Consider the following 7,647-nt stretch of genomic DNA (forward strand, 5'->3'; position numbering starts at 1 on the left):
AAAGTCACATCTGCTATAAAGATGCTAAAGCTACAACCCCAATAACAGACTTATCTGCCCCCAAATGTCAAGAATACCAATACCAAGGTTGAGAAACCCTGATCTAGCCTATCTTTCTAAATGAAAATGGCTATCAAATATATATTATAACATAAAAAGTATCTTCTCTGTCTGAAATAAAATAGGAGCTCGCATAAGGTACTAAGAAGTCATCTAATGTCACTCAGAAGAAAAAGAGGTTATCTTTAAATACTGAAAGCTGGGGAGAGAATCTTAGAAGGTATGTCACCAATACCAGCTTGGATGAAAGGTTTATATCCAACTGGATATAAAGGTTTATATCCAACTGGATATTATAGACTTAGATAGGTCTTGACCTCACATCTAACTCATTTCTTACTCCATATACTTACCAAATAATTCTCAGACCTCTGTTTGGTTTCATATGCAGAGTATTTCAAAGAGAAAAAGCTTCACTTGTTGAGTAGCAAAAACCATGGGATGGGGGTGTTATATCCGGCTTTCAGATAAAAAGCACTCCTATTTGGTCTTAAACGAAACATAAGTAGTCCCAAAACCCTGGTCAGTGAGGTCCTGGGTCTGTAGAATAATATAGTTCAGACACATAACTGTAGAGTGTACACTAGCCCTTTCCTGCTTCCTACTGCAGCCACTACCTGCCAACTCCTCGCCTCACCATTTTCATCTCCTATTTTAAATATTTAAATATATAAATTGAAATATTGAGGTCTTGGCTTTGGAACTTTAGAAGATTTTTAAATGATATGAATGTGAACTAAATTAATTCCCTGGAAGGACCTGAAATTAGACATAAACACAATAAGTAACTCTTTCTAGTAATAAAATATTCAATTAAAATATTAATTATTGACTCTACACCTCAAATATCCTTCTGATCAAAAATAACAAAAGCAAAATTAAAGACAAGCAAATTGACAAAACTCAAAACATTTTTCAGGATATTTCGGAAAGAAGGAAGGAGGGGTAGGTTGTAATACTAGTCTAAGATAAAAATAAAATTGAAAGCCCTTAAGGGGATAAGATGGCCTTTTTTGATATTTATACCATGTTAATCATTCATGTATTAAGAAAGCATGGAAAAAATAATAGCTAATATTTATTGAGTGTTTACTACTTTCACTTTAACCTTCACAACAACCCAGAGTTTCGTTAAAGGGTGAGATAATAACTCAATACCTGAAATAAAAAAAGCATAAAGCTGATTTTATTGCTTATCTAAATAAGGAAGAGCAATGCTGGTCAGGGATAATCTCCCCAAGCTGTTGATATAAGGAGAAAATTACATATCCATAATAAAACTTTATGGGCCAAATAGTAATGCTGTCTCGAAATATTTTAAAAAGAAAATACCTTGGAAAAGTATTGAGAAATTAACAAAAAAGACACTAGTGAAAGATTTCTACAGCTCAAGCAAACAAAAAATGAGCAAAGATACAGAGGAGCTGACTATTGTAATCAATAAGGTTTATCTAGATGCTCTGGTCCATTCTGTGTAGAGCCCGCATCTCCTTTATTTAGCATACAGTCCATTTTCTCCCTTAGCAGGCCTAGCCATTCCCCAGTTGATGGCTCAGATTTGGTCCTAACTATTGGTCTGGTGGCCAGGAGTGGTTTGGAGGATATATCTTTATAAGGACATGTCTTTGTTACTGAACTAAAAAACCAGGTTCTTGAGTTTCAGTGTCATAGAAATGAATACTGAACTTAGAATAAATTTTGAGTAGTTTATGAGAGAGAGAGAAGGAGAGATGGAGAGTGGGGCGAAAGAGAGAGAGGCTCGAAAAGTGGATAGAGGTTCAGGAATGAGGATGTGGTTCCTGGTTCCCGGTCCTGTGATGTCTGCCACATTGTCATTGGTTTCAAGGTATCAGTCATAGGATGTTTTTCCAGGGTTTATGGTCCCTGGTGAGGTCGTGCAAGACAAAAGCTTATACAAACATGTTGCTTAGAGTTTTGTATTTTAAACGACCATTCCTAAATTGCAGACTTAGGATGTTATCGTTTTTTACCCTCAGAGGCTTGCAGACACTGAGTTAAATCTTAACTGGAATGTCAGCAAGGAAGGAAGAGGTCAGATTACAGTTAAAAATGAAGTCTCAGTTTTAGATGAGATAGAGTCTCCCTTCTTTCACCTGTTCTATACTAGCTCAGATTGACCTGCCAGGCAGAGGCCTTCACCTTGTCTTTAAACGAGAAGAATCATAGGCATTATAGAAAAGACTAGGTCACTTGTGCAGGCCCAAAGGATGCAGTGTGATCTGAGGTTTCAAATTTATAGAGTGCAGTGATCCATATGTCTTTCCAAAACTCAGAGTCCCACATCTTTCTGATCAGGTCCCTGACTTTGGCAGAGCAAACTTGTTGGAGTAGACAATTCAAATGTCTCTGGAGTTCTGCTACTCTTATATTAAATCTCAGATATGATTCTCAGATTTTTCTGCCCTTCCGGCTACAAGTAAAAAATTCTCTTTATATGCTGCCAAAGAGGCCCTCTGATTTTCTTATTTTACATTAATCAACCTTCAGCCTTTCACTATCCTTTATGACGTGTCAATATTACTCAGCAGCAAACATTCAATTTCATAATTCTTCTAATAACTACATTTCCTATAACTCTCAACTGCCTATATATTGCACCAGCCAATGTATTCCCTTCAAATATTATCCTACCCCAGTTTACCACTAGTGAGTGTTTTAACAATTGCAGAATTCCAGCATGCTAGAGGCTGCCGTTACTCTACCCACCACAGGTAATGAGGTCATCTAGCTCCAACACTGCATTATAGAACCAGCTCCCTACAACCACTTCTTGTACCATCATAGGCTTGGTTACCTGGAAACACACTTTAGAGTGAATGTTTGCATGTAGGAGGTTTATTGGAGAGGGGTTTCATGAATGACACCTGTGAGGACTGGCCAACAGGAAGCTGAACTGTGATGCATGACACACTAGCAGCAGAGGTCTCTGCTAATCCCACAGGAAACTCTGGACAGAGGATGGCCCTTCAGAGTTGTCTGAAATTGAGGCAAGGGTAGGGCCTTGTAACTCCACATTAACCCTTTATTGGATGTGGGTTGCCCCTATGGGGGCATAGCCTTAGGAAAGACAGTCCCCTTTGATTGAAGACAGTTCCTGGAGAGGGACAGTTGTGAGCTATCAGCACAGTACATGCCAAGCAGCTGAAAGAACGCAGGCTCCAGTGATCTGGGAAGTTGGTACTCTACAAACAGAAAATAAACCTTCTTTTCCATGTAATATTATATTTTCTATATAGTATTTTTACTCTATCAACAGAAACGAGACCTTAGTATCCCTAGTAGTATGAGTTCCTTTAAATCATATTTTCTAGAATGTTCTGACCCCCTGAACTTTGAAACAATTAAGTATTTGCTTCAAATTGGCATAGAATTGTTTTAGATTACCATTTAACATGACCTTTCCAATCACTTACTTTATCATATAGGACTATTTGTTTTCCCATCATTTTAAACCCATCATACACAGATATCCAGTTTATCTGAAGTTTCCTCACAAAATTAATCTTGACGTTTGGCGAGTAACCACTTACAATTAAGAAATGAAGGCAGAAAGGGCTATACCACATGTGGATGAAATGCAGATTTTTAAAACAGCTGAGATGAAGTCCTCATTCCAACAGTATCCTGTCTGGCTCTCCGAGCAAGTCCATCTCTGCTCTGATTGCCTGTGGCACCTCTCCAATGGGATCCCTATCACATTTGTTCTGCTGATCCTGACAATGGCTTTCAATACAGCTTGCTAAGTGAACCATCCTTTCAGATTCTGCCCATGCCTCTACAGAGCGTCCATATACTTAATATTTCTCTGACTGTAAAACTTGATTTGTGATGTAAACTTTCTCTCCACTTTACCTTCATTTCTTATCAGCTCTTCATTCCTCTTCTCTAAACTTCCAGTGTTTAGTGTCTCTAGATTCCACCCCTTGACCTCTCTGCCTTTGTCTAGCCTTGGAATAGCCTTAAAAATGAAAAACAGTTAATACCCTAATGAATTTCAAAGGCTGCTCTCTACCAAGGACGGTTCTAGTGGCATGGAAAAGAATGAAAAGAACCAGAGAGGCAACTGTGTAATAGCAAGACCCAAGGGTTGATGATGGAGCTAAAAGTGAAAAACAGGTCAAAAGGTGAGGGGCTAAATCAGCTCATAAACAGAGCAGCTGAAAAGGAGCAGAGACAAGAACCAAGGAGGCATTCCAGAATATTCCCTATGTAAGGAACTGGAAGGCCCTGAGGTTTTTTGAGGTTTTTTATATACATGTGTAAAGACAACCTAGGTGAAAAGGAGGCTGTTGTCACCTTTGGAGGTGCCTAAATAAAGCTGTCATGTGGTGCTCCTGTGTAATGCTCCCTGAGGAAAATATGATTTCGCCTTCTGGAAGATAAGCCTGCTTTATCAGCTCATTTACCAGTTAGGATACCAAAAGTTACATACTAACAACTTCTTCTCCCTATAGACCATAAGATAATTTGAGGAAAACAACATCCAATAGCAATAGAGAGGAATACAGAAGGTCATAGTAGTATCTTTTAAAAAAGACAATTATAAAGAAATTTTAGAAGACATATAATTCTATGACTGTGTACTTTGCCACTCTTTTCTTTAATAATAAATTGTGTATTTTAGAGAAATAAACATTATTTCCTCCAATTTAGTAACCTAAATCATAGCATGATAGGAACTTTCTTTTTCTATAAGCCATTGTTTTGGATGCTGTTGATTTCTGCAGTGAGATCCTATATTGAAAATCTCCCAAAGTTTTATGATTGCCATTTGAAAGAAGCATGGTGCTGAATAAAGCTATAGTAGCTCCTATAATCACATCAAAATTTACATCACAAGCACAATTAGCATGACAATTTATGAATTTAGTTTGAAAAATGCTGCAAAATAATTTGCTCACATTTCATTATTAAAGTAAATCTTAATCCACTAAGAATCTCTTTCTTATTGGGAAAAATAGTGTTCTCATGAGCTCAATAATTGAAAGACCATGGGAGTCAAATAAGTCCAATTTATTATTTAGTGATTATTTTCTAGGTTTACTTCATATGAGCAGACAACCAAATATAGTAGCAAACTAAATCAAATTACTTTAAGAGCATAAGATAGAGAAAAATTAATTAGGATTTTGCTTATAAATTCATTCAGAAATCAACAAATATTTATTGAAATCTATTGAATACCCAGGCGTTTTGCCAATATTACCAAAGTTAATTATTTTATTTTTTAAATTATTAGTGTACAGAAATGAATAATTTACTTTAGTATTTGCTAGTATATGTGAATTCGTAAAGGTATTTGAATTGTATAACTAGCACTTCTCAGCAGCAACCCAAGATCAACCACTCCTTTCTTATATTGGAAATTGTAATTAAGCATACACTTTCTAAACTAATAAGAGATACAATTTATAACAAAGTTATAAATGGTATTTGAATCGAATCTTATTAACATCACCAATGGACACTGGGTAGGGTTTGGTCTTAAGACAACATTCACACACAGAAGCCTGGTGTCTGTCTTGCAGATGATGATAAGAAACTCAGACAATGTGGTTTTCACCTTCATGGCCAGCAGAATTTTGCTGAAACTAAGCAATTTTTTTTATCTGATTAATGTGCAACATGTTCTGACTGCTTGCAGAAACATTTTTAGCCATTTACACAAACGTGACAATACTTCAAATTGTGCATCAGTCCTCTATCTATATAGCATAATTTCTGCCCCTGCTCTGAGACTCAGAAAACTTACTTTCACATTAGTCATAGAGTTGGAGTCACATGAATTATCCAGCCTCCAAAATGTTGGGCTGAAAAATGATGTAAACACCTGGAAGTCCTTACTCATGATTACATCAGCATCTGTTTGAGCTGCAGCTTTATTCCTTATCAATGCCAAGTTGAGACTGGCTTAATTGTACGGTTTCTAGATCTTTGGCTGACAGCATATTGTCAGTTTGCTTGATTGTAGCAAAAACTCATAATTGTTTACAGCTGCGAACAAATGCAAGGCTGACTCTACAGAGGTACGTGTCTTTTTTCCCTTTGATCAACAGCTTCAGTTTGTCCCATCAAGATGTCATCAGTACATAGTGCTCAAGGTTCAGTTCATTTAATATAGTGGAGACTGTTGGGTAATTTTACATATATGCAAATTGTTAAATTTTCTTCCCTTACTAGATAGTTGAATTGAGACCACCAAGTTACCAAGTAGGCCCATGTTGAACTTGGGATTTCCAGGGCCAAAGCTAGGACAGAGAAAAAGCCGGAGTATAAATCTAAACCAACATACGAGCATAGTAGACTTGCTGAGTTCAAATCTCAGACTTTGGGCCAAATTGCCTAACTCCCCTAAATCTCAATTTCCACATCTGGGAAATGGGAAAAGTTTAAAGTAGTACATAATCAGAGGTTTATGATGATTAAATTATATAATTCCTTGAGGTGCCAAAAATATTAGCTATTAATAGCTAATAATAGTAAATGACAATAGAAATCAGCTATTAATAAGCATTAAAAGTAATAAGCAATAAACATTATCTATTAATATTATTGCTGTTATCATATAGAAAAGTCCTTACTCTTCCCTGAATTTCAGACTTCTCAATTGTAAAATGGGAGTAATACATCCTGAAACTGATTTAAAATCAAATGAGAGTATTTACACAAAATGCTTTGTACAATATAAAGCATATCAAAATATGTGGTGGTATTGTTACTTTTGCTGTTGTCTTCACTATTGGCACTATGAGAGGCAGAGAGGTATCTTCATATATTAAACTTAAAGATACACTAGGACTCTAAAATAAATTTGTTATTATATTCCTTGCACTGTGCTTGTTCAGTACCATGTTTACACTGTTTTTACATTCCATTGCTAATTTTGGTTACATTGGCAAGAGCTAACTGGGATGCCCTTACTCAGTCTGATATCTTTTCCCATAGCCCCTACTTCTTCCTACCTTCCCTTGTTCTCCAAAATTCCCCAACCCTATAGATATTGCTTATAGTATCCATAATATTTAAGGACGGTTTTTAATAACAGGTCATAAATTTGTTTTTTCTTTTTTTTCCTTTTTTTTTTTTTTTTTTTACAAAGTATCAATGAGTGCCAGTTACCTCGTTCTTGAAAAGTTCCAGATGATCATGGGATCTGGAAAAATGATGTCGCTGGATATGGTAGTAAAATGGTCATATATTCTCTGTTATCAATTGTCACCTTCAATTGTAAGATTAGAATCAATAATCTCGTCTCACAAGGATGTTATATGGATTACGTTGAGCAATACTCCTTGCAGAGATTAAGGCACACAGAAGTCACTTAATGGTTGACTCAGAATCTGATATTGAGATAGAATGCACTGAATTCACTCAGTGCATTCTATCTCAATATCCTGGACTACAGATGTCAAAGATTCTTAGGCATCAATAGCATAAAGCACAATTTTACCATTGAGTTTCAAAACTCATTTGAATTAACTGAAGTTTACATGACAAATAGAAAGAATGGAGGCTAGAAAGGGAATAAGTTTTTGAAGGAAATTAAACTATATTGCTAATCAATAA

This window comes from Pteropus alecto, unplaced genomic scaffold (assembly GCF_000325575.1).
Source record: "Pteropus alecto unplaced genomic scaffold, ASM32557v1 scaffold114, whole genome shotgun sequence".
Taxonomy (NCBI): Eukaryota; Metazoa; Chordata; class Mammalia; order Chiroptera; family Pteropodidae; genus Pteropus; species Pteropus alecto.